This window comes from Protopterus annectens, chromosome 16.part0 (assembly GCF_019279795.1).
Source record: "Protopterus annectens isolate FY-2018-M chromosome 16.part0, PAN1.0, whole genome shotgun sequence".
Lineage (NCBI taxonomy): Eukaryota > Metazoa > Chordata > Ceratodontiformes > Protopteridae > Protopterus > Protopterus annectens.
In genome coordinates this window covers 770433809-770460180 of record NC_056750.1, presented here as the reverse complement: position 1 = coordinate 770460180, position 26372 = coordinate 770433809, and the positions used below count along the sequence as shown (strand labels likewise).

At 44.0% G+C, this 26372-nt stretch overlaps 1 protein-coding gene across 5 annotated transcripts in view; it reads right to left on the bottom strand.

Annotated features, from left to right (window-relative positions):
* GRIN1 (glutamate ionotropic receptor NMDA type subunit 1) overlaps positions 1 to 26372 on the bottom strand; it is a 2709836-nt gene that overhangs the window by 623706 nt on the left and 2059758 nt on the right. The gene's annotated exons all lie outside the window — the stretch shown is intronic.

The window sequence follows — 26372 nt, the reverse complement described above, 5'->3', positions numbered from 1 at the left end:
CTAGAGCTGGATTTGGAGTCAGCTACTTTTACAGTGTGGGTTCTGTCAGTAAGCCAGTTGGCAGCCCATCGAGTAATGTAGGGATTTATGCCCAGCTTAGTAAGTTTATCTATGATTCCAGAGTCGGGAATGGTTTTGAAGGCCTTGGCGAGGTCCAGATAGACTTTGTGGACTGCCTTACCCTTGTCCACGGCTCTGGAGACTGATTCGAAGAAGGCAGTCAGGTTCAGGAGACATGATCGTCCCTTCACGAACCCAAACTGGGTGGGGTCCAATGTTTGAAGGTTGCCAGTGTCTTTGTTTATAATAAGTTCCATGATAATAAGTTCCATGGCCTTGCAGATCAGGCTCGTCAGACAGATGGGACGGTAGTTCCCAGGATCCAAGGTGGAGCCCCTCTTCTGGAGTGGGATAACTGTAGCTGTGTACCACTCAGTGGGCACGAAGCCTGAGGTGAGGCTATGATTAAACATGACACTTAGGTGAGGTGCCAGTTCATTTTGTAGTTCATGTAGTACACAACCCGAGATGTCGTCTGGTCCATGGATGCTGTATTCTTAGCTTTGGAAAATGCGTTTTTTACCTGTGTGGCTGTGATTACCGGAATTTGGCAATCTTTTGGTATTGAGATGGGTCCTTTAGGTGTTGAGAGGGGGGTGAAGTTGGCACTGAATTGATCTGCCAGGATATTGGCAATGTCCTTGGGATCAGTATATTTCATGCCATTCTGTTGTAGCTCAGAGCACATCTGAGCATTGCCATTTAGATTCTTGACATAGCTATAGTATGCCTTGTTGTCTGTGGAATCTTTGACAATTTTATTTTCATAACTAGCTTTGGACAATTTTATGAGGGATCTCAGCTTCTTGCTGAGGCTGGTAAGGACGTTTTTTGCATCCTGAGATGTTCCTTTTTTCTGCAACAGTTTCTTCCTTCTGTTGTATAGTTTGTTTATGACAGGGGATCACCAGATTGGCTTCCTTTTTTTGGAGGAGAGCATATTGGTTCTATTTGGGATGGCACAATTCATGTATGAGTGGATATGCTCATACAGTGCTTTAGTGTAGGATTCAGCAGTCGAACTTTCAGTTCCCGTCTGCATGGGTGTCATGAAGCTTGTCACTTCTGACTTGAGTAGCATGAACTTGGCCTTGGAAACGTTTTTTGCAGATGTTTCTTTACTGGGGGGTAGGGGTGGGATGAGGATGTCAAAGGTGATTAGCTTATGGTCAGACCTAACCAACAAAGGGGTGACCACCTGTGTGGAGCATCAATTTCCCATATTGGTAATGACCAAGTCCAGGATATTGGAGCCCCTGGTGGGACTATGGATTAGTTGATCCAGGGTGTTGGAATTTATGAATTCCAAGAACCGTTGGGCAAAGGTGTTGGTACACGAGTAGTTTTCCCAGTTAATGGCAAGGTAGTTGAAATCACCCAGTATTAGGGTGTTTGGTTGTATCTTAATATTTTCCAGCATGTTTAGAAAGGTGTAGTGAGAATCTTGGGGCATGGTGGGGGATCTGTAGCAAGCTACACTTTGGATTGCAGTCTTACCTAGTGTTAGTTGCACCTGGAGAATTTTGGCTGCATTTTGTTAGGCATCTAGCCTGGAGGTGTGAATATCCTTGGTGAATATGGACTCTCCTCCACCTTTAGTGTTTCAGTCCTGGTTTGGTGGCTGAAAAATGTGGTAAGAGTTGTAGCCTGGTATTGGAGGCGTGCTGTCTGGAGCCTTGAACTAGGTCCCAGTTACTGCACAGATATTAATGTTCTCCATTTTTATGAGTGCCTCGAGATTTTGAGGTTTAGACTTCTAGCACTGAGTAGCATTACCTTCAGATTTTGCATACTTGTACCTTTTACGGTGTTTGTTTTGTCCTTTGAGCCTATGGGGGTGGCAAGAGCCTTAGCCAGTAACCTGAATCCCAGGGGGCGACAGGTGCAGACCATCTCTGGCAAAGCATCGTGGTTTGTCCATCATGTCATCCCAAGCAGACAGATACTCGAGCCCCCTTTGAATGACACCAGAAGCTTAGCCAATTGAAGTCAATCATTTTGTCCTTATACTGTGGTATCATTCTGGGCAGAGGCAGGATGCTACTCAGGGCTAGGGTAATACCTGCTTGGGTCACATGATCTGAGAGCTCTTCCATGTCTCTTTTCGTGTAATCCAGTGAGGTACATCTCAAGTTATTCACTCCAACATGGACAATGACAGAGTCGTATTTGTGCTTGTTGTGGAGTGACTTGAGTACATTCATTATGTGGTGAATCCTGGCACCTGACAGGCAGCTGGCTGTAATTTTCTCCTTGTTCAGCTTGGTGAGTGAGACATCAGTGTGCCTGACTATAAAGTCAGCTATGACTAAAGTGTGGGTACGTTGTTTTGCCTTAGGGGCTGGGTTTGGGTGGCACAGTGGTGTTGTGAGCTATGTGATACTTTTGGTTGTGATTGGTGTCTGTTTACGTTTGACCTTCGGGGGTCCTTGTTGCTTGGGCAGGTTAATATTAAGGGCCTCCGCATATGTGGGTTAAGTGTTGTTATGTGTGGGTGTTGATGGTGAGGGTTTTAAAGGACTGTGTGTTGCTTGAAGTGTAGCGCGGGTGTTAACCTTCTCCTCTTGATTGTCTAGCACAATCTTGGCTGGAGAGAGCTTTGCTTCCAGTTTGGCTATGTAAGTGCATTTCTTGCAGGTTGTAATGTTGGGTGGTAGGAGGAGAGGCTTGTCTGTGTACATGCAGCAATTGATGCATTGCCCCAGTATGCCCAGATTCACTAGGTGGACAGGAGAAATCACTGGAAGCTGACCCTTGGACATGCCTGGTTAGGTGCTTTTTTCCCCCTTACCTTGGCAAGGTGCTTTGCAATTAATAGTACCTATGATTAATTTCTCCTTATTAACAAGGAGAGTTGAGTGCTTGTATAAGTTTAAGGCTCCCTAGTGCTTTCCAGCAGGTTTTAGAGCAAGTGCTAGTCACAGGGACTCCAACCAGAAAGAGTCAGGAATCAGTGCGCTCTGCTCCTACTCTCACCAGGATCAGAATATAAGCACAGATTCCAAGCTGTCACCTATAAAGCAGTTATTAAGCTTTCTGGTGATCAGCAGTCTCCAGGAAATAATGTAACTGCACTCCTTCTATCACCAGGAGAAAACAGACGCACTAATCCCAAGATGACTACTGAGAGGCAGAATGTGGGCTCTCCAGTAACTGATGGTCTTGCAATAGATGCTTAATGGTAAGATGAAAAAAATGGTTTAGCCTAAACACTGCAGTGTGCACTAGAGGAATTAGATGTGAAAGTAGGTAACTTAAGTTTTACCTGTCTAAAAAGTTAAGTTTTAGTGGAGAGTCACTATTTTTAAAACAGCAAGATAGATTGAAAGGGGTGATCACTTTTGTATTCTGGTACTATGGAATACAGTAGGATGGTCAATAAATTTAAATAGTTGAAGGAGAGTGATTTCACAAAATGATAATTTTGTGCTTGCTCACACAAGCCAGTAAAAGCAAAGAAGAAATGAGATATATGGTGTTTAAGAACAAAACAGTAACTGGGTAGGAGGGTAGGAAATTTTTTTTCTGCCTGACTCACAAGAGACAGAGCTGGTGTCTCTTTTGAAGTTTTAATATGCAGTTAAAAGCAGGATACAAGTAAAACACAAGGTAAAGAAAACAAATCACAGTATTCATAATAGAAAAAGGCAATAAAGTAATACAAAATACAACAAATAAAAAGCAAACTAACCTTTCTCTCACAGCAAAGTGTAGTTGAATCTGGGTGAGCCTTTCTAGTAAATCTCTGAAATGTTTTATTTTGCCTCTTAAATAGAAGGTAATGGTTTGTCATTTTAAGCAACTTGCTTTTGATATATTAATTAAAACAGAAATGTCCATATTTTCTTTAACAGTCTTGCAATGCTGAATCCCTCCAGAACTGTATATAGAGCCCTGTTTGTGTTAGTGGCAGTTATAGTTAAACTGACGAGACCTTTTTCATCAGTTTTCTGCAGAATTAAGGAAAATATGAAATCTAGTTAAATCTTCATGCAAAGCTTTATTAACAATTCTGAATATTTCTGACATCATGCAATGTGCTTATAGAATCATGGGACATTTGTCCATTATGGTATGTCATTTTAAAGGATGCTACATATTTTGATATAAAGTGCTTGGTTGCTGAGCATTGAACAGTGCTATGGAAAATGTCACTTATAGTACACATTAACTGCTGATATATTGTGAGCTATGTCTGCATATCAGTGTCATCATTACTCTGCAAGACATACCATTTCATGTGATACAGTTAGACTGTATTTGCATTGACTGTGCTTTTAAGCTATAAAAATCAAGACAATAAACATTTTTGAAAAAAAAAAGCAAGAAATTTAAGAGGACTTTCCAACATGGTTGCACAATGTTTAACAGCTTAATTTCATCTCTCTCCTAGTATGAAAACAGAAGCTGAGGAAAAAAGCACTGATGAAATTGTAAGCTTGGGTAAAATTCAGTTACTGGCTAGTAAGTAGACTGCCTGAAAGCCAGCAAAGAATAAATTTGGAGAACCTGAAAGAAAATCAACCAAAAAAAGGTGAAGAGAAAACACTGGCTGGGAAGAATCCTTTAGTTATTTAGTAAAAAGCAGTTCAAGCTTCAGCTTTGGTTTAATATATGGCTTCCAGTGATTTAGAAGGAAACATAAGTCATATTTACTTAGCGATTATTAAAATAATGAAATATTGAAGGAATACATTAACTCAAATAAAAAAGGCTGGAAAATAAAAGTATTTAATTACCTATTCAGGCAAACTGATAATGTAAAAATCAGAGGTTGAAATGAAGAAAGGAATGGCTGAGTATAAGTCTTTCAAGAAGAGCTGTTTCAAAAATATAGTAGAATTAGACTACAGCACCCACAGAGAAAAACTGAGATATTCTGTTATACAAGAGCAACTGGAAGGAACAGACTGTATTAATTTTATGAAAGCACAAATAAGCAACTGGACTGGTGTTCCAATGCAGGATTTGTTCATTGAAAGGCCACATATGATAGAGTATATGCTCCAAACCTCAGCATGAGAAAGGAGCCAAGACCCATATCAGTAAAGGTGTAGTCATGCCAGCAGAGTTGATCCTAACAAAACTGTGGCAGAACAGAAAAGTATTTATTTATGTAGTTAGAAGTATTTGTTTATCAGGGTAGTACAGCGATCTTAGTAGACCATTTGCAGGCACACCCCAGATGAATAGGATCACACAACAAATAAGCATATTTACAGATGCAAAAATATGCTACAACATTTAGTTCAAGAATCAGTTTACAAAGTCAAAACATGGATGGAAATGTAATTATGCTTAGCAGAGTTTTTTGGATAAGATGTGGCCATAAGGACTGAGATGGCTTATGCTACAGGGATAGCAGCATATCATTATATAGAGAGGTAGGAAGATATTAGAAGAGGCAAATGGGAATAGTTCCTGGAAAGGATACCCATGGGGAGAAGACAGAGAAATGGGGAGAGAGGCATGCAGATGGAAATGGAGTAGAAAGCAGAGAAGTGTGTGAGATGTAATGAGAAGATGGAGGTAGGATGAATGGGAAGCAGTAAGTGAGGGGATGACAAGATGAGATAAGGAAAGATGAAATAGGGATAAAGGCGTGTGACAGAGCTGCAGAGTTCATGTAATATGACCTCTATGAGTGCACTGCACTTTAGGTGAAGATGTGTTCCTTGAGCTGTTATCTGAAGTCCATGTACTTTTGGTATCTCTGACTGAGTGGAATAGAGTCTCAAGGTTTAGGTGCAAGGATGGAGAATGCATAGTCAGTGCAATGAAGTTTAATTTTTGGAGTTAGTAGGGTGGGTTGAGATTGAGAAATACCCCTGAGATTATATGTGCAGGGGGTGGTGAAATGTTAATGAGTGATAGGGGAAGATGCCTCAGGAGACAGGGCTTTGTGAATTAGTAATCCTAGTAGGAGGTTGCCTCTCAAATGTACTGTGAGCCATTTAGCTTTGGCAAGAGTTAGGTAATGGTGTTCATTAATGGGGGTGTCAGTAATGAACTGTCAGATTTTATTGGAGGTGGATTTGCATGTTGGTGGCATTTTTCTTTCAGGCTGCAGCTATTATGGATAGTTCATATTCAAGTTGACATAAGTGTAGTCACTTGTCTATGGCAGCTTTGGATGGCTTGGACAATAGAAGTAATAGCTTGTTTGCCCAGAACAGTGGTATGTTGATTTTATTTTTGCAAGTGTTTTGAATGTCTTTTGAATGTGTAGTTGAAAGTTAAGAGACTGTTATAGCCAAATACCAATGTATTGTAAGGATGTTGTAGTTTCTATGGTGGTATTGTTAACATGTTTAATATTATGGAAACTTGGCGCTTTGGCTATTTTTTAATTTATTAAACATTGGAGATAGCAGAATATTATTCACTGCACACCAGGCAAGTGTGAGATTCAAGTTATTGTATCCAGCTGTCCTCAGAGTATTTTTCTTAGAGGATCAAAGACATTTTTGATGCAGACCATGCTAAGGAGGAAATGAAAAAGTTTATCCAATAAAAAGTGAGCCAGAAAGCATTCCTCTGACAACAAAGCTCTTATATATTTTCCAGTGTTCCAAAGGAAAGTACTTGAGAGTCAGAAAAAAAAGCACAGGAATTCACTGGAAGACTCTGGAGTGCCTTGGACTTGAACCACAGTCTGGGTCTAGTGTTGAGAGATGGATATGATCAGGAAGAAGACCAGCATAGTGAATAAATGGTAGATTATAAAGCACCAATCAATCATACTTGTAAAATATGGCTTTGCAAGGAAAAAGTGGCTGAGGAAGACTTTTTTGAGTTTGATAGCTTTTGGGAAGACTGTAAAGCATGTACCTCACATTGTTTTTAATGTTTAGAGGGACAGTAAGGGAAAAAAGAAGTAACTATAAGTAAAACAATTTTTGTTCTTATTAGTTTAAAACATTTCATGATATAAATTGCATGTTATATAATAAAACAGTTTTGTATAGTGTGGGGGATTGTTTTCAGTAATTGTATTTGTTAAAGATATTACAGTAAACAAGTACCTTTTGGGTATAAGAAATATAGATTTTACAGTAAACTTAAGAAAGGCTGGACAGAGGCAAGTTTAGGTTGATACAATGCTGTCATCTTGGGCTTCTAGGGTGGTGGTGGAGTATAAAAGTATACTTAATTATAGGTAATGATTCTCCTAATTTCTACAAGCATGGATGTATAGATTAATGTCATTGCTTTAACTATTAACATTTTTGTACACAAATAATCTTGAAAAATAAGACAAAGTGATGAAAGCCATGAAAATTGCTAAACTTCATGCATCTGCAAAGAATTCAGCTTTTTTGCTTATTAGCAGATGATCTCAGTGAGAGACAAGAAGACTGCAACATGAGGGCAGTTGGCCACTGGGATTTAGTGCATTCTGTTTTGTTGAGTGAAATTTACAGATACGTAATGCAACTCGTAATGTTGTCAACTGTTTTTTTTTCTCTCGTTGCTCACTACATTTATATGAAGATGAGCTGTCTGCAGGTGCAAGCAATTAATCTTGAGAGTTCTAAACATTCTTTGCTGAGGGAAATGTAAAATTTAAAGGTACTACATCAGGCAACTCATTAAAAAATAAAATTTGAAATTATGGTCAGTGAATAAGAGATAGTTGCCACCCCAGTAGCTTTAATACTTTACTTCTTTTAACAAAACAGTGCATTATTCTTTTGTTAAAAGGCAGCTAGTGCATATAAGCATATAAGGTGTTTTTCACATCTTAGAGAGGAATAGAGATAAGAAAAGAACAGACAGCAATTGGTATTGTCAGAACACAGGCTGTAACATATGTTTTAGCATGGATAACCTTAATGTTGGTTGAGGTTATGCCTATGGGTGCAGCTGTTGATTTGAGGCAGTATTTATTATCTGGATGGTTAAACTTCATTCCTTGAAAAGGTACATAGTTGTGTTTGCTCTTAGTCAATAGGGGATGGGTTGTTCTGAAAATGTGTTTAGTTATTTTGTTTGAGGGTTTTCATTAAAGCAAAAAGTCTTGAGAAATGTGACATAGGTTCAAATGGAGATGAAGAGAGACAAAGATCAGCGTGTTAAACATTATAGTGTACATGTGAAACAAAAGTTGGAAATACACATTCAAAAAACTCTCATGTATAATTTTGGGAATAATAGCTTTTTATCATAATGGCTACTCTATACAAAGTTACAAAGTATCTTGGGATGTACTCGGCATCTTAGGTCCTCTAACAAACAACTCTTAACCGTAACTAAACCCAACAAAAGAGCTGGACAATGTCTCTATTCCCATGCCATTGCCAAACTTTGGAATGCACTCCCTCTCTCTCTCTTACTCAACTAGACTCTTTAAAATCATTTAAATTTGCACTAAAAGAACACTATCTCAATAACCTTGTCTGTTCTTGTAGTCATATATTGAAACCACCTTAAATGTTCTGGCCACTCTACACTACAAATACTTTTACTAACTTAATATAGTTGCAATTTACACTATCTGTCTTCATATCCAGTCTCTCTTGCTTTCTTTATTTCTGTGGCTGAATAAACAGAATTGATTAAACAGTATTTTTACTTATGATAATATACAAACAGAATTACTAAAAATCTAGCACACTGTGTTTATTGTCTTGTATTGTATACCTCTATAATATGCATTTGTCTTGTATATCTACTTCAGTTTGTATTGTGTAAAAACTTTCTTGACTTTCAAAGTTAAGCTGATGTTATGTAAAAATGTCTATGATTGTATGGAGCTTTTTTCCCCGGGCCTCATTTGAAAATGGATCACTGGACTTTCCCGGTCAACAAATGTCAATAAATAAATGACCTTGCATGTATAGACACAAAGGAAAGAGTATTGGATTATATTTAAATATGCACACTACAAATAGCAATGCTGCAGAAGACACATTTGGAAAGATATGAGCATGTGAATTTGATAAAGAAAAGATTTCAGGATGGATATTCATCAAAATATCAGGGCCAAAGGATCTCCGGTAGTGATTGAAGAGTAAAAAAAGACAGTAATGGTAGATTTGTGATAGTAAGGGGCTTGTGGTAAGGGTGGAGTATTACACTGTCATATATTTATATTCCACCAAAAATTGCTGTTATGGAGCTTAAGGAAATGGGAGAAATAATCAGTTTTCAGCAAGGAATATAACATGTTAAGTTGTCTATCTCGCCTTCATTCTTGCTGGATGGGTTCGGAGCCGACCTCGGCTCTGACTCGGCCACTCTAAAAGCTCGAGAGTTGGTTCCACCGGCTCGAGGCTCCCCTTATATCCCACAATGCTAGGCGAGAGTTACCTCAGATCTCGTTTGCCGCTACAGCTATCGAGGTTGGTTTTCTACCGGTTCTTGGTAAGTGACTTTTTCTTGTGTAATTTAGTCTATTAAAACCCCTTTAATTTTAATATCTTTACTTATTTCCCTTAGTTTAGAGAAATTTTTATCCCCTTCTAAAAAATTCCCGTTTTTTTCCCTCAAGAACTTTAGGTTCTTCCCTTGGGCCTTTTGGCCTTTTCTCTTCCCTAGGGAGTGTGTGTATTATTTTTTATTTAAAAACCTAGTTAGTGGTTTTATTATACTTTAAACTTGACAGGGTGTAATTAGTGTGTTTGTGTGTGTGTTTGATTACACCTTTTAAAAATGTCTAAGGAAGCAAAGGTCTCCGGATTCAAGAAGTGTGATGCGTGCTGTCAGAAAATGTCTCTGACAGACGCTCACACTTCTTGTGTCTACTGTCTGGGACCTTTGCACCTGCAGGACTCCTGTGCTGTGTGCCATGGCTTCAGCCCCAGGGTCCTGCAGGAAAGAAAAAATAAATTGATATTAAGGGGCTTACTCAAGCCAGAGGATTCCCTTTCTGTTTCTACTGGGAAGCCCTCTAAGGCATCTAGGTCTTCGGCTCCGACAACTGAGCCGAGACCTAAGGTTTCTAAACCTTTGCCTACATCGGCTCCGGCTGGAGCCGATGAGTCTCAGTCCACAGTTTCTGTGGTTCCCTCGGCTCCGGCCGGAGCCGAGGTATTAGAAGTTCCCGTGTCGGCTCCGACCAGACCTTCGGAGCCGACAACTAGGAAGAGGTCCAGGTCACCATCTCTCGGCTCCGTTCATTCGGCTCCAGGATCTCCCCTGCTGTCTGAACGGAGCCAGAGATCTCACTCCTCTAGGTCATCGAGGCTGTCGGATCATGACCTTCAGAGGGTAGTGAGTCGACTTCTTAAGTCCGAGGCACTGGCCCAGATGCTTCAGAGCCCAACTCATCAGTCGATGCCTGCCCCGGTCCATCAATATATTCCTCCTTCGACTCTCTTGAGCTCGGAGCCGGGTCGCGTCGGAACCAAGACTGTGATAGCGTCGGAGCCGATACAATTGTCTTCGGCTCCGTCGTCGGCTCCGATTTCTTCCTTGGAAGAATCTCGGCGCCGGACTTCCCTCGTCGGCTCCGAGGGGGTGAGTGGCATCGGACCCTTGTCCGACCCCCCTCTCCCTCTCGGTGCTTGGCTGGTGAGTTCGGCTCCGACATCGGCCTCGGAGCCATCACTGTCGGTGCCGAGGGGGGTTCTTAGCTTCTTGGAGCGGGGACCTCTGGCTCTGCCTGACAGGGGTGCATTCGAGGTCATGCGGAGTGTGTTAGAGCCTGGCTCTACTCCACAGTCGGCTCCGTCCGCCCCTCCCTCTACAGTGCCTCAGGTTAAGTCGACTCACTCCCTCATCCCGGACCGCAGAGAGCCAGCTCCTCAGGAACCCCCTGTGGGGATTTCATCCTCTTCGAGGCCTCTCCTGATTTGGCAGAAGAGCCCCCTCGGAAGAGGAAGTGTAAGAGGAAACACATTGACTCACCTGAGTCCATCACGTCAGACACAAATTTGGATGATTCTGAGGGTTCCCCCCGTTCCCCTTCTGAAGATGTCTCATTTGCAGACATTCTGGAGATCCTGAAACAGAGAGGAAATTGGCCAGCCCTCAACCCTTCGGAGGACGAATCTGTGTATCTTGAGGCGTTTGGCTCTCGTCCTTCCACCTCCTGGGTGTCCCCCCCCTTTGACCCCCTCATGCAGGTGGTTGCTAAGAAGGCGTGGACGGCTCCTGATTCAGTGGACCCCACTCCCAGGAGACCCTCCAAGTTCATAACGGCACCAGCAGACAAACAGTTCTTAACTAAAGGAGTTTCTGTGGATGCTATGGTGGTAGCTGCTGCCACTAAGAAGGAGCTAGCTGATCCTTCAGTACCTGTCCATCCACCTAACAAGGAATCTAGGTCCATGGACAGGTATGGGAAGCGGATGTTCTCGTCAGCGACATTTACCATGCGTTCGCTGAACTACCTGTGCCATTTTACTCATCTTCAAAGGGACTTGATCAAGGAAGCGAGTGAAATGTTAAAGGACCCTACAGCTGCGGGTTTCCAAGATAAGATGAACACGCAGCTGGCTACCCTTAACTCCATAACCAACTCCTCCATGCGCCTTCTTTCTTACGCGGCTGATGGAGCGAGCAGAGCCGCAGGGACAGGTGTGGCCTTACGTAGGCATGCCTGGATGCGGCTATGCAATTTTGCGGACCCCTTCAAGACGTCTTTCACTAACTCCCCGTTTGATGGATCATCCCTCTTTGGTCCTCAAGTGAAAGAAACCTTGACTAGGTGCGAAACTGATGGCAAGACCCTTTCTGCCGTCGGAGTCCGTTTTTCTACTCCTTCTAGGCCTTACCCCAAAGGCCAGAAAGGTGGAAAGATGTGGTTCCGTAAACAATCTCAAGGGACTTTGCCTGACGCACAGAGTCGTTTCCCCGCCAGAGGCAGAGGCGGGAATAACAATGGTAGACGTCGCCCTAGGGGCAGGGGGGGTCCGCAGAACCAGGGCAATCGGGAAGCCTTCCTGACAAGCCCTTTCAGCACCCCTGAGGTGTTGCCCGACTGCCCATCTTCGGAGGCAGTCGGGGGAAGATTGTCACTGTACCCAGAAGCCTGGCTATCCCTGACTCAAGACAAATGGGTACAGTCCATCATTTCCGAAGGCTATTCTATCCCCTTTCTTCGCATTCCAAATCAGTCAAAAAAATCCCTTCCAGATGTTCCACCCGCTCAAAGGGATCTAGCGGTTTTGGAGATTTCAAAACTGCTTGCAAAAAGAGCAATTCAGCCAGTTCCAGCAGACCAGCAAGGATCCGGAATCTACTCAAGGTTCTTTTTAGTTCCAAAGAAAACGGGACTGGAGACCAATTTTGGATCTCAGTATCTTGAACAGATCAGTCAAGAAAACAAGATTTTGGATGGTCATGCTGCAATCCATCCTTCCCCTTTTGGGCAAAGGAAACTGGATGTGCTCTATAGACCTTCAGGATGCATACTATCACATAAAAATGAACAGACGCTCCAGAAGATTCCTCCGCTTCAGGCTGGGAACCAGTCATTTTCAGTTCAGGGCCCTGCCCTTTGGTCTCACCACTGCCCCCCGGGTGTTTACCAAATGCATGGCAGTGGTAGCTTCTCACCTGAGACGACAAGGATTCCAGGTGTTTCCATATTTGGACGACTGGCTCCTCACAGCTCCCACCAAGCATCTCCTTCTGATGGCCAGGGATTACACTTTTCGCATTTGTCAAAAGCTGGGTATTTCAATAAATTGCGAAAAGTCTGTTTTGTCGCCTTGTCGTACTATTACCTACATAGGCAAATCTAGATACAGTAAACATGTCTGAGACTAACACATCAGAGAATAACAGACATTCACAAACTGGTATCACTCCTTTTCAACAACAACAGAATCAAAGCCAGGTTAGTTCTGAAAGTGTTGGGAATTATGGCAGCGGCCATACCTCTGCTTCCATTAGCCAGATTCCACATGCGGATCCTTAAATGGATGCTATTTACTCAATGGTCATACCAGCAACTTCCAATGTCTCACACCATTATGATCACGCAAGCGTGCAAGAATCATCTTATGTGGTGGATGTCTTCCCCTCAGCTCTTGTTGGGAAGACCCTTTGTTCCACCCCCTCCGGTTGCTACTCTGACAACGGATGCCTCCCTGATCGGGTGGGGGGGCATTATCAGGGCAGGACGGTCCAGGGCACATGGCAACCAAACGAATGCCACTTGCACATAAATGTTCTGGAGATGAGAGCAGTGCTTTTAGCGTTGCAAGCCCTTCAAGACTCTCTTCCCTTGGGAAGCGATTGCAATCCAGACAGACAATATGTCTGTAGTGTGGTACATCAACAAACAAGGCGGAACCAGGTCATACCCCCTGTGTCGAGAAGCACTCAGACTGTGGCAATGGGCGATTTCTTCTCAGCGGTTTCTGATAGCAACGCACATCCCCGGGAAGTCCAATCAAATTGCGGACAAGTTGAGCAGAGCTATCCTCATGCCTCACGAGTGGTCTCTGAAAGACTCAGTTGTGAGAGAAATTTTCCTCAAGTGGGGTCAGCCTTGCTGCGATCTTTTTGCTACTCCCCAAAACAGCAAGTGCAGAGAATATTTCACTCTATTCCCTTTACCAGGCCAACCCAGCAGAGGCGCTCTAGTCCAAGTTTGGCCCGGGGACTTCTGTATGCATTTCCTCCTTCCCACTAATCTCTCAAGTGATACAGAAAGCTATCGCTCAGAAGGCCTCATTGATCCTCATTGCTCCTTACTGGCCTCGACAAGTGTGGTTCCCCTTTCTACATCGATTTCTTTTGGAGCGACTGTGGAATCTGGACCTAGTTCCAGATCTTTTGATCCATCAGTCGGGTCAGTTTCATCGCTCCCTCCCCTCTCTGAACCTCACTGCTTGGTTCCTCCAGTTCCAACCTTAGCCAGGCTTCCTCAATTATCTCACTCTGTTAGAGATATTTTGATAGCTTCCCATAAATCTTCCACTCGGAAGATTTATTTGAGTAAGTGGAAACGCTTCACATATTGGGCTCAAGGAAAGGACATAGATCCTTTCACTGCTTCCATCCAATTAGTTCTTGATTTTCTAGCTGAACTCTTCCATGCAGGTTCATCTCCCTCTACACTTAAAGTTCAATTGGCAGCTATTTCTAACTTTCATGTAGGTATTTCTGAATCTGCCTTAATGTCCCACAAGCTTTGCAAAGCCTTTTTGAAAGGAGTTTTTCTTCTCAGACCTCCTATAAGAAATCCTCCTTCTCCTTGGGACCTAAATTTAGTTCTTGCTTCTTTGATTCTTCCCCCTTTCGAACCTGCAGTCTCCTGTTCTTTAAAATTATTATCATGGAAAACTCTTTTTCTGGTAGCTATTACATCAGCTAGAAGAGTTTCAGAGCTTCAAGCACTCAGCTGTCGTCCTCCTTATCTTTTGTTTCATAAGGACAGAGTATCCTTACGAACTAACCCGTCCTTTTTGCCTAAGGTGGTCTCGACGTCAAATCTAAATCAAAGCATTGATTTACCTGTCTTTTTTCCAGAATACTCCAATAGGTCTGAACAAAAGTTACACTGCCTGGATGTTCACCGTCAGTTGAGGTACTACTTGGATAGAACAAAACAATTCAGAAAATCTGATCAGCTGTTTGTCTCCTATGCGGAAAGCAGAAAGGGATTTTCAGTTTCAAAGGTATCATTATCCAGATGGCTAACATCTTTGATTTCCCTTGTATACGAAATTAGACACCAAAAGCTGCCTAATAAACCTAAGGCCCATTCCACCAGAGCTTTGGCTACTTCTTTAGCCTTCCAAGACAGACTGCCTATTGACACCATTTGTGCAGCGGCTACTTGGGCTACTCCTCACACTTTCATTTCTCATTATAAGTTGGATTTAGCTTCTAGGCATAGAGCTAACTTTGGTTCCACTGTTCTCAGGAGTCTGTTCCGTTAGGCCACCGGGACAAGGTGCTAGGGCGGTCCCATCCAGCAAGAATGAAGGCGAGATAGACAACTTAACATATAGAAGTTATGTTCTTACCATAACGTTCCATGTTAGTTGTCTTCTTCTTCTTCTTCCCACCCTCCTTCCCCCTGGCCTGGACAGACCTAGAGGAGTTGTGATTGTGACCTCTCTTTCTACCACCTCTTTCTTAGACATATGCTGTTGTGCATATTTCCTGGTTCAGGATGTAGGTCACCCTTCTTTCTTCCTGTTGTTAGAGGTGGACTCTGTTTACAGTTATATTGTTACTGTTATAAGCTGGGGTTAGCTTACAAACGAGATCTGAGGTAACTCTCGCCTAGCATTGTGGGATATAAGGGGAGCCTCGAGCCGGTGGAACCAACTCTCGAGCTTTTAGAGTGGCCGAGTCGGGGCCGAGGTCGGCTCCGAACCCATCCAGCAAGAAGAAGGCGAGAAGAAGACAACTAACATGGAACGTTATGGTAAGAACATAACTTCTATTTATAACTGGGGACTGCACATTGATTTTTAGTAGTGAGGATGTATCGGGTGACCTAAAAGGGACGATTTTTATGAAAATATTTGGTATGGAAAATGTGAGTTCATTATTAGAGGCTCAGAGAGAATAAATATTATTCCCCAAGGTACAGTTATTGGGTTAGACTGGATAGAAATTATATTTCACAGGAAAATGTACAATTAATTGAAAGTGTCAATGATCCACTAACTATATCAGGTTGTGCAGTGATAAAAGAACAAGATAAAAATGGAAGGTAATGAGGCAAGAAAAAGACACTGGCACTTCCCCACTAAGTGTTAAAAAGAGAAGAATTTAAGGAATGGGTAGTGGAAATTATTCAAGATTTATTATGGAAGATAGACATTTCTTCAGAAGGGATAGCTAGTGAATGGGATAAAATTAAAATGGAGTTTAAAATAGGGTAGAAATAAAGAGAAAGATAGATGCTAAAGAATTAATAAGAATAGGGTACAGCAGAATAATTGGAATCTCTCAGAAGAACAAGAGGAGTGTTAAACAGAAAATTAGTGAGTATTTGAATGATATGCAGGACTTTAGAAAGACTGCTGTTAAACAACTATTTTTTTTGATAATTCCAGAGCACAAAATTTTTAGCAAAGTGAATTAGGCAGCAAAAAAGTAGAAAGGGTCATGTCTAAACTTAGGGAGCCTATGCCAGGAAAAATAAAATGGTTGTAGATAAAAACTTCAAAAAAGACCCAGCTAAACTACAGATCTGATGTAGTTAACTTAATTTGATCAGCAACCTGGGGGTTTCGGATCCGAATTGATCCGAGCCGGCAGCATACCAAGCTAAAGATCCGAGCTCCAAGCTCCTCCCCCTTACCCATACTACCCTGCAACCTCCTCCAATCCTCTGATCTCATTTGCCGCGGCTTTGCCAAGCATGGGATACTTCGAGCTCCAGGCGAGTGTAGCTAATTCTTATATTTTTCTAAAAATGTTTGGCTAGTCTAATTGTTAGCTGTGTGTTTGTAGTATATTTCTATATATTTAGATATTAGTTTTCTTCTTAACTAATCTATCTCCCTCTTATCCTTGGTAATCTCTATCCCCTAGTAGGCCCTTCTTTTCTCTTTAGGTGTGCGTGTGTGTGAGGGTATGGCTGAAAGCCAGAAATCTACCTTTTCTAAGTGCACTGAGTGTGGCCATAAGCTGTCACCAGTGGATGGTCACACTCAATGCGTTCTTTGCTTGGGGTTTCCCCACCTTTCCTCAGGCTGCCAAATCTGTGCAGCCTTTAACCTATGGGCCTTGCGAGATAGGAAGAACAAGCTGATGGTCTTCTACCCGCGGAGTCAGCTTCTTTTTCCTCTTCCCCCTCTGTAGCGACAGCCGCGGCTGTGGTTGTCCAACCATCTGGTTCTCCTCCCCTGTCTGGGACTCACCCTCCCACCTCGTCTCAGGGAGAGTGAGAGGCAAAAAAGGACAGAAAAGAGGGAAGGGAGAGAGAGAGAGAGAGAGAGAGAGAGAGAAACCTCAAACGGTGGGCCGAATTGGACCCCTCGGCCCTTCCCATCAAGGTTCTCTCTTCTACATTGAAGATTACCAAGCCTTCCACCCCAGGGCTCTGTTCCCCATGCTTCTCTCTGGATCTGGAGGAGGAGGCCCGACCATCTTCGAGGTCGTTGTGTCGGCCCTCCCGGCCAGCTTCTGCGGCCTCTTCCAGATCTACTCGTAGCCTCTCTGAGGCAGATATGGACCGGATGATGCATCGCTTCTTGCAAACTCAGCTGCAGATGGGAGTGTTGCTCCCCCCCCCCTCTGGGGGGGAGTTCAGCTCCACTGTTTGCCCCGATAGCTCCTTCTCCGATCCACTACCGGATTTCAGAGTCTTCAGATCCGAGGAGCCTTGGAGTCAGGGAATCGGCACCGATGGTTATTGCTACCTCGATGCCGGACATGCCCTCAAGCTTATCGGATCCCTTTTCGGATCCGAGCTCTCGGGGCTGAAAGCCGGGCATCGGGTCTGAGGGGGCGAGTGTGTCTTCGGCTCCTTTGGGGTCGGAGCACACCGCCAACTTGGGTCCGAGCACTTCGGCTTCGACACCGATCCCTTCATTGGAATCGAGGGTGCCGGCCACCTGTCTTAGAGAGGCCGGTTCCCTATCTGCATTTGACTTTGTGGAGAGGGTTCTCTCTAGAGGATCGAGACCCCTCACTCTTTCCTCAGGGTCTGCCCCCGCTCAGCTCGGTTTGTCCTCCATCATCCAGTCCCAGGGACAGCCTGTGTCGTTGACGCCCCAGCCAGTTCCCCTGGAGGAACATGAATCCATTGGTGAGCCCCCCTCGGACAGTCCCCCCGAGGAGATTCCTCACAAACGCCTGTGCAAAAGGAGGCACTTGGACTCCCCTGAGTCCCCCACCGAGGATACCGATTTGGAGGAAGGGAAAGGTTTTCCCAGCTCACCCCCCGACAATGTCTCCTTTGGAGACATTATGGAAATGCTCCGCCAAAGGGGGGGGGGGTCCGTCCAGAAACCTTCCTTGGACGATTCGGTATTCCTGGAGGCATTCGACACAGGCCCATCTACCTCTTGGGTGTCCCCCTTGGTCGACCTGATTACCACCAGGGCGTGGAAGGAACCGGACACTGTAGAGCTGATTCCCAGAACACCCGACAAGATTCTGAGCCCTCCTGCAGACAAAGCTTTGTGGAGCAAGGGTGATGCCATGTTGGTGGTGGTGGCCACCAAAAAGGAACTAGCTCAGGACAGTTCTTCAGTCCATCCCCCTGACAAGGAGTCTCGGGCAATGGACCGTATTGGAAAGCAGATGTTTGCTTCAGCTACCTTCTCTATTAGGGCGCTGAATTACTTGGCCCATGTAATCAGACTGCAGCGGGACCTGGTTAAAGAGTACGCTGAGTCTCCCCCAGAGTCCATGTCGGCCGGAGATAAATGGACTTTCTCGGCTCATATGGCCACTTTCAAATCGGTGTCTAATACGTCTATGCGGCTACTCTTCCACGCCATCGAAGGAGCTGCTAGAGCTTGCGGGTCTGGTATCGCCTTAAGGTATCATGCCTGGCTTCAGCTTTGTGATTTCTTGGAATACTTCAAGGCGTCCTTCACGAATGCACCCTTTGACAGGTCTACCCTGTTTGGGAAGACCATCCACGAGACGCTGGTCCAGAACGAGAAAGATGGGAAAACGCTGTCAGCTGTCGGAATCCGCTTCACTACTCCTCAAAGGTCCTTCTCCAGGAACCAGCGAGGGCAGAAGAAGATGTGGTTCCGGAAATCTCAGCAGGCTCGGTATTCTCAGGACCCCTTCTCCCCCAGAGGCCGAGGGGGACAAGATGGACGCCGGCCCAGAGGCAGAGGGGGACCGAAGAACTTCGGGTCATGGGAACCTTTTTCCAATCGACCCGTGCAGCAGCCCTGAAGGGTTGCCCGACTGCTCCTCTCTGGAGGCAGTCGGGGGGCATTTTTCAAGGCACCTGGCTCAATGGGAGTCCATCACAACAGATCGCTGGGTGCTTCAGATAATATCCAGAAGCTATTCAATACCCTTCATAAACAAGCTCCCTTACTCAAGATGCCTCCCAGATGTTCCACCCACTCAAAGGGAGGCCGCAGCTTTGGAAATAAAAAAGCTGTTAAGAAAGAGAGCCATCCAGCATGCGCCCCCAGTCCAGTCTGGATTAGGCGTTTACTCCAGGTTCTTTCTGGTGCCAAAAAAGATGGGGGACTTAAGGCCGATCCTTGATCTGTCCACAATGAACCTTTTCGTTGCCAAGGAGAAATTCCGGATGGTCACACTTCAATCCATCCTGCCCCTCTTGCAGGAGGACGACTGGATGTGCTCCATAGACTTCAAGGATGATGCTTACTACCATATTCTCATGGACAGACGGTCCAGGAGGTTTCTCCGCTTTCGGCTAGGAGCCAGTCATTACCAGTTCAGGGTCCTACCCTTCGGTCTCACCACAGCCCCCAGGGTGTTCACCAAGGTCATGGCAGTTGTAGCAGCCCACCTGAGGCTCCAGGGCATACAGGTCTTCCCGTACCTAGACGACTGGCTCCTCACCGCCCCCACCAGGCATCTACTCTCTCTAGCCAGGGACTTCTTCCTCCATTTATCATCCCAGTTGGGGATCACTATAAATGTCAAGAAGTCGTTCCTTCAACCTGTTCAGGTTATAGACTTTATAGGGGCCAGGATAGATTCCCTTCAGGCCAAGGCTTTCCTAACGCCAGACAGACTTCACAGCATGACTCTGCATGTACTAACTCTTCTTCAGTCTCCTGCTCCCCTAGCAGAGTTTGTCCTGAGAGCTTTGGGGTCCAAGGGGCAGCAATCAATTTGATCTCTTACACTTGTCTGCACATGAGGGTCCTACATTGGACTTTGCAAGTCCAGTGGTCCATTCTACACCATCCACTAGACTTTCCGATTCCCCTCAGTGGGGTTTGCAGGAACTCCCTCATGTGATGGCTCCAATCCCGAGCCCTTTGGGAAGGACGACCTTTTGTTATGCCCCTACCCCAGGCCACAGTGACCACGGATGCCTCCCGCCTATGGTGGGGGGGGGGGCATTGTGCGGGCAGGACTGTCCAAGGCACGTGGACGCAGACGGAGACTGTTCTGCATATAAATGTACTGGAGATGAGGGCGGTCCTTTTAGCGTTACAGGACCTTCATGCCTTCCTTTCTCTGGGACTATTGCGATCCAGTCAGACAATATGTCGGTGGTCTGGTATATCAACAAACAGGGGGGAACCAGGTCTTACCCTCTTTGCTGAGAAGCCATGAGAGTTTGGGAATGGGCGATCTCCACCAACCGCTTCCTGTTAGCAACGCACATTCCGGGTCGGTCCAACATTCTGGAGGACAATTTGAGCAGAACTATCCTCTCTCCTTATGAGTGGTCTCTGAATTCTTCCGTAGCAGAACAGATCTTCCTTAAGTGGGGTCAGCCTTGCTGCGATCTCTTCACATTGCCTTCCAATGCAAAGTGCAGCGAGTTTTTTGCTCTAATTCCTCCTTTAGGGGAAGCCCCCAAAGACACTGTAGTCCATGCTTGGCCGCCCGGTCTTCTTTATACGTATCCACCACTTCTGCTGTTGACAAAATTTTTGCAGAAAGCTCATCGGTTCGGGAGCAAGATTATCCTCATAGCCCCGTTCTGGCCTTGTCAAGTCTGGTTCCCCTGCCTATGGTCTCATCTCATAGCTCCTCTCTGGATCTTGGATCCCATTCTGGATCTGATCTCTCATCCCTCGGGAATGGCCCCTCTGAACCTGGTTGAGCTCAAGCTCTCAGCTTGGCAGATCCAGTTCCCTTAGTTGCCAGGACTCCCGGTATCTCTTCCCTAGTCAAGTCCATTCTGGTGGTGGCACATAAACCCTCTACCAGAAAGATTTACAATAGTAAATGGAAACGTTTTTCCATTTGGGCTTCACGTAAGAACTTGGATCCCTTTACCGCTCCTATTCCAGCGGTTCTAGAATTCTTGTCTCATATTTTTCAGCAGGGGGCCAGTTCATCTACTGTAAAGGTTCAACTGGCTGCTATTTCCCATTTCCATATTGGAGACAACTTTGTTTCTCCCGCTGCTACCAGAATTTGTAAGGCCTTTCTAAAAGGTACCTTTCTTTTGAGACCCCCTATTAGAAATTCATCCCCACCTTGGGACCTGACCTTGGTTCTTCAGGTGTTAGTCGCACCTCCGTTCGAACCCACAGCTTCCATTGATCTGAAGTTCTTGTCATGGAAGACGGCCTTTTTGGTAGCCATTACCTCAGCCAGGAGAGTGTCGGAGCTTCAGGCTCTTTGTATCAAACCTCCGTACCTTGTATTTCACAAGGACAGGGTATCTCCCATCTTCCCAAAGTTGCTTCTGAGATGAATATTAATCAAGCCATTAATTTGCCGTTATTTTTCCCTGATTACCAGAACAAAGGGGAGTATAAATTTAATTTACTGGATGTTCACAGGCAATTACATTTTTATTTACACAGGCTGGCTGTCTTTCATAGATCTGACCAACTTTTCATCTCCTTTGCAAAACTTTTCTAGGGAAACCGGTTTCTAAAGTGACTCTTGCCAGGTGGATTTCGAGTTGTATCCTCTTAGCATGTAGAGAATCTGGCTTGCCAGAACCAATGGGAGTTCATGCTCATTCTACGCGTTCTATGGCAGCGTCTGCTGCATTCTAGTCTAGAGTTTCCCTGGATGACATTTGTTCAGCGGCTACCTGGGCGTCCTCTCACACCTTTATTTCTCATTATAAACTAGATTTGGTGTCTAGAGGAAGGGCTGCTTTTGGCTCTGCAGTGCTCTGGAATATTCTTCCTTGAGGGCATCCCAAGATGTCAGGTAGCTGGGGACTCTGTCCCACAGGTTACTGATCAAATGAAGTTAACTACTTCAGATAAAGAAGTTATGTACTCACCATAACGTTCCATCTGAGTAGTTAACTTCATTTGTCAGCAACTGTTCTTCCCTCCTTCCCCTTAACCTGGATGGTTATTTAGCTGTGCTCGAGGTTTGGATGCTCGAGTTTTGTTTTGTCTTTGAGTCAGGTTTCTCAGGTTGTTAGTTTGTTATTTTGTGCAGGTGGCAAACGCGATCTGAGGATTGGAAGGAGGTTGCAGGGTAGTATGGGTAAGGTGGAGGAGCTTGGAGCTCAGATCTTTAGCTTGGTATGCTGCCGGCTCGGATCCAAGTCGGATCCGAAACCCACAGGTTGCTGACAAATGAAGTTACTTACTCAGATGGAACGTTATGGTGAGTACATAACTTCTTTTTTTTCCTGTGTAAGTAGGCCTCTGGGATATATGCTACTTAATAATATACCTGTGTTTCAGCTACATGGCTTCTGATTGCCCATGGCTATTTACCCTTTAAGTCTTTATTGCTTCATTCACACTAATTAATGCCAGCTCCCACTGTAGACATGCCATGCTTCGCCTTTTCCTTAGCTCATCAGTATAGCATCACTCACATACACAGCAGAAAAGCAATTTCATACGCATATCCTGCTATTGCAATACTATAGTGAAAAGGCATAAAATGTCCGACAAAATTCTACCTGTCATCAAAAAATACGTAGCAGGAGATATCCATAAAAAACAAGAATCCCACACCCTCAGACAAACAAACAATACTAAAAGTAGCTTCAAAGACTTAAAAATAGCCTTAATAAACACCAACAGTGTCAATATGAAATGATCCAGCCTAAAAGCCTGTATAACATCTAAATAGTACTGTACACTAGTTATTACAGAATCATGCAAAAAATGATTTTTGCCCTTCAGATCATGTGTGCTGAAATTGTTATCTGTCCAGTTTTATATTACACCAGGGCAAATGAATGATGAAGAAACCCTGCTGTTAATTAAAGCATATATATTAGCGTAATCCAGATAATATATGCTAACTCCAGTGTGGGTAAATACCCAGATTTGCTTATGGTACACATGCCAGTAGGTAAACACACAAGCGTATATACACACACACACCATGTACATCATATGTCTCAGCAATCTTACTGTTTCAAGAGGGTTTAAATTACATGTTTCCAGTAAGCAGCTATATAAATATTGTGGTTTTGTAAAATTGCTATGATAAAGAATGCATTTAAGTAGAAATCTTCACAACAAGGTCTAGAGTAAATAGTTCAACTTCCAGCAAGGCCAAATTCATCTGCTGTTAATTATACAGCCCTTGATCTTGTTATAACTAACACAAATCACTGTTGCATCAATCTAAATGCTTTCATTTATTGCTACAGTGACCATTGCCCACTACATTCATTTTGGTCATTCAATCCAAATACTACCCAAATGATTACTGTTAAGTTAATTCTCTGAGAGCAAAGAAGCAAATCTTCACTTTATATTGTACTTTTGAACTGCATTTTTCACCATATCATTGCTTATTTGAACTGCATTTCTTTTTTTTTTTCTTTTATGAAATTGTTTCACTTTGTTTGCTGTAGACTAGATTCAGACCTGTTGAAGCTAGTCTTATTTGTATAACTTGAGCACTGAACTAGGCCATCTTTTGTTGGAAAGGGTTTCCCTTCACCCTAGTGGCAGGAGTTTGCAGTTAGAACTCATCTGATTGATGGCTGCCAGAACATGGCTCAGTTTTGAGATTTTTTCATTGGTTGATTTGTTTAAATCAGTTTGCTCTCATTTGCTACATAAGCACCGTGTGTGCATGGGTTTGCACTTGTTTGCGCATCGTGCACTGCGACACACATTGGTGGTTATAGACGCAAACACTTTTGCCTTCAAATTTTCCCTTAATACTCTGCTGCTGCTCCATCAGTGAGTTCTCGTGATTGTCCTTCATTGACAGCTGAAACATTCAGTGAAGCTCCTGAGGTACCAGGACAGATCCTACCCACTAGTCCTTTCTATTTTTTGTCCACGTCTCCTGTCTTCTACTTTACCTGGTCCTTCCTGTCCTCTCCCTTTTTTCTGACCACATCAACTTACCTAACATTATAGACAGACAATTCCCCACAGTTTCACCAGCCAGCCTGGTCGACATGGGCATCCTGAGACAATGTAGCAGTTGCCTCCTGTACACTAACAACCCACTTCTTTTAGTCCACACAAATTCCTTACGTAAGAGATGCATCTATATCAAGAACCTAGAATCCAGGATCTCTCGCTCACCAGTCAGTTCATCTGATACTAAGCAGGTTGTCAGCATGCACACCTCATCTTCTGCACCTACCAAACCAACAACACATAAACTTACATATGCAGAGGTCTTTACAAGAAGCTTACCTAAATATCATAGACCTTTCAAACACAAACACAAGCACACTTTGCATAATACATCCTCTGCAGAACATAGTACACATAATATATCACACACCAGTGTCTCACCAGTCAAGCCCCTAAGGCATAACACTAAAACAAACATCTTAGTCATAGGTGACTCAATGTGAGACACACAGATGTCCCTGTCACCAGGCTGGATAAGGAAGAGGTTATGGTCAGCTGTCTGTCAGGTGCCAGGATCTGCCACATCACACATGCACTCAAATCTCTCAAGAACAGGCACTGTTATGATTCCATCATAGTCCATGTTGGTGTGAACGACTTGAGACGGACCTCACAGGACTATATGAGGAGAGACGTAACTGAGATCTCTGATTATGTATATGAGGTAGGTATGTCCTTAGCCTTAAACAGCATTTTACCTTCACCTAGGATGATACCTCAGTATAAACAAAAAACGATTGACTTCAACAATTGCTTAGATTCTGGTGTCATTTAAAGGGGATCCAGTATCTGTCAGCTTGGGATGACATGGTCGACAGACCTTGATGCTTTGCCAGAGATGGTCTTCATCTGTCACCCCTGGGATTTAGGTTACTGGCTAAGGCTCTTGCCATCCCCATAGTGCCTTTTTAGGCAATGTCACAAGAACAAAATTCCCCACATAAAAATACCCTCTAAAAACAACCTCAAGGTTATGCCACTAAATGTTAGGAGTCTAAACTAGAAACTACACTCACTGGGAAGCAGACCTCACCCTGGAAGAAGCTGACATTTGTGCATTCACTGAGACCTGATTTAAGGCTGCGGAGAGCAGTCCAGCTATACCAGGTTACCTTTCCTTCCACACATTCAGACCACAAACTAAAGGCATGAAAACTAAAGGAGGTGGTGTATCAATATTCATTAAAGATAAATACACCTCTAGATTGGTTAAACAGCACAATTCCCTTGAATTACTTCAGGTGCAGATGACTGCAGGTAAGACCCCTCTTCAGGTCATTGCCAGATATATGATCCCCTCCATGAATCAGGACATGCACTCAGCCTACTTGGATATGCTCGAGTCAGTCAAGATACAAACACCCTGGTTTTGGGTGAATTTAATTTTCTGTCCATGACCGGGTAAATTATATGTGTTCTAACTCACTTGCTCAAAGGTTCCCTGACTTCATTAACTCCAGTGTCGTGGACCATCTAGTTGACACACCCACAAGGGGCTGAAACATCCTGGACCTGATGCTCACCAATATGGGGGACTGCTGCACCTCCCCCAGCGTGTGGCCATCCCTGGTGAGATCTCACTACAAATCAGTCTCGCTAGAAGTAACTATAACACAAGACCTCCCCTCCCCCCAGAAACAACTACACTAAAAAACTTCTCCAAGGCCAATTACAACCTCTTATATGATGGCCCCACCAACTGATGGAACAGACACCTATGCTGTGTTATACACCAACGCTTTATACAAGCACCTGTACAATTGTATTGACTCTGCCATACCTGATAGAACCAGACCAAGATCTTTAAGGAAAAACATACCTGCCTGGTGGATAACTGCCAATAAAAGGATATACAACAGGAGAAAGATATTGCTGTCTAAGAGTAGGAAAGAATGGTCACAAAACTGGCAACGCTCGCTCTTCACCTTGAAAAAGCAAATAAGACTCCTAATGAAGTCCTCCAAAGCTAACTTTGAATCTAGATTAGCTTTCCTAACTAAGGATAACCACAAGGCATTCTTTAGTTACATCCATAATCTCAAAGGTAAGGCCCAGATATGAGCTGAACTCGTTGTTAATGGTACTGCATATATAGAACCACTGGATATAGCAAACCTGCTGCCTGACAGTTTCAGTGAAAGCTTCACTTCCCATTCCCCGCCACATATACCCCAAAGCATCCCTAACACCTGTCTCCCACCCAGTTTCTCTGAGGAGCAGGTCTCAAATGCCCTCATCAAGGCCAAAAACACAGCCTCTGTAGGACCAGACAACATCCCGGGCTGTGTTCTACATGGGTTTAAACAGGAATTAGCATCACCATTGGGCACACTTTTCAATTGCGGCCTAAGCACTGGCTTCATCCCAGCAGAACGGAAAACAGCTACTGTCATCCCTTTGCACAAAGGAGGTGCATCCATGGACCCCAGGAACTATAGACCCATTAGA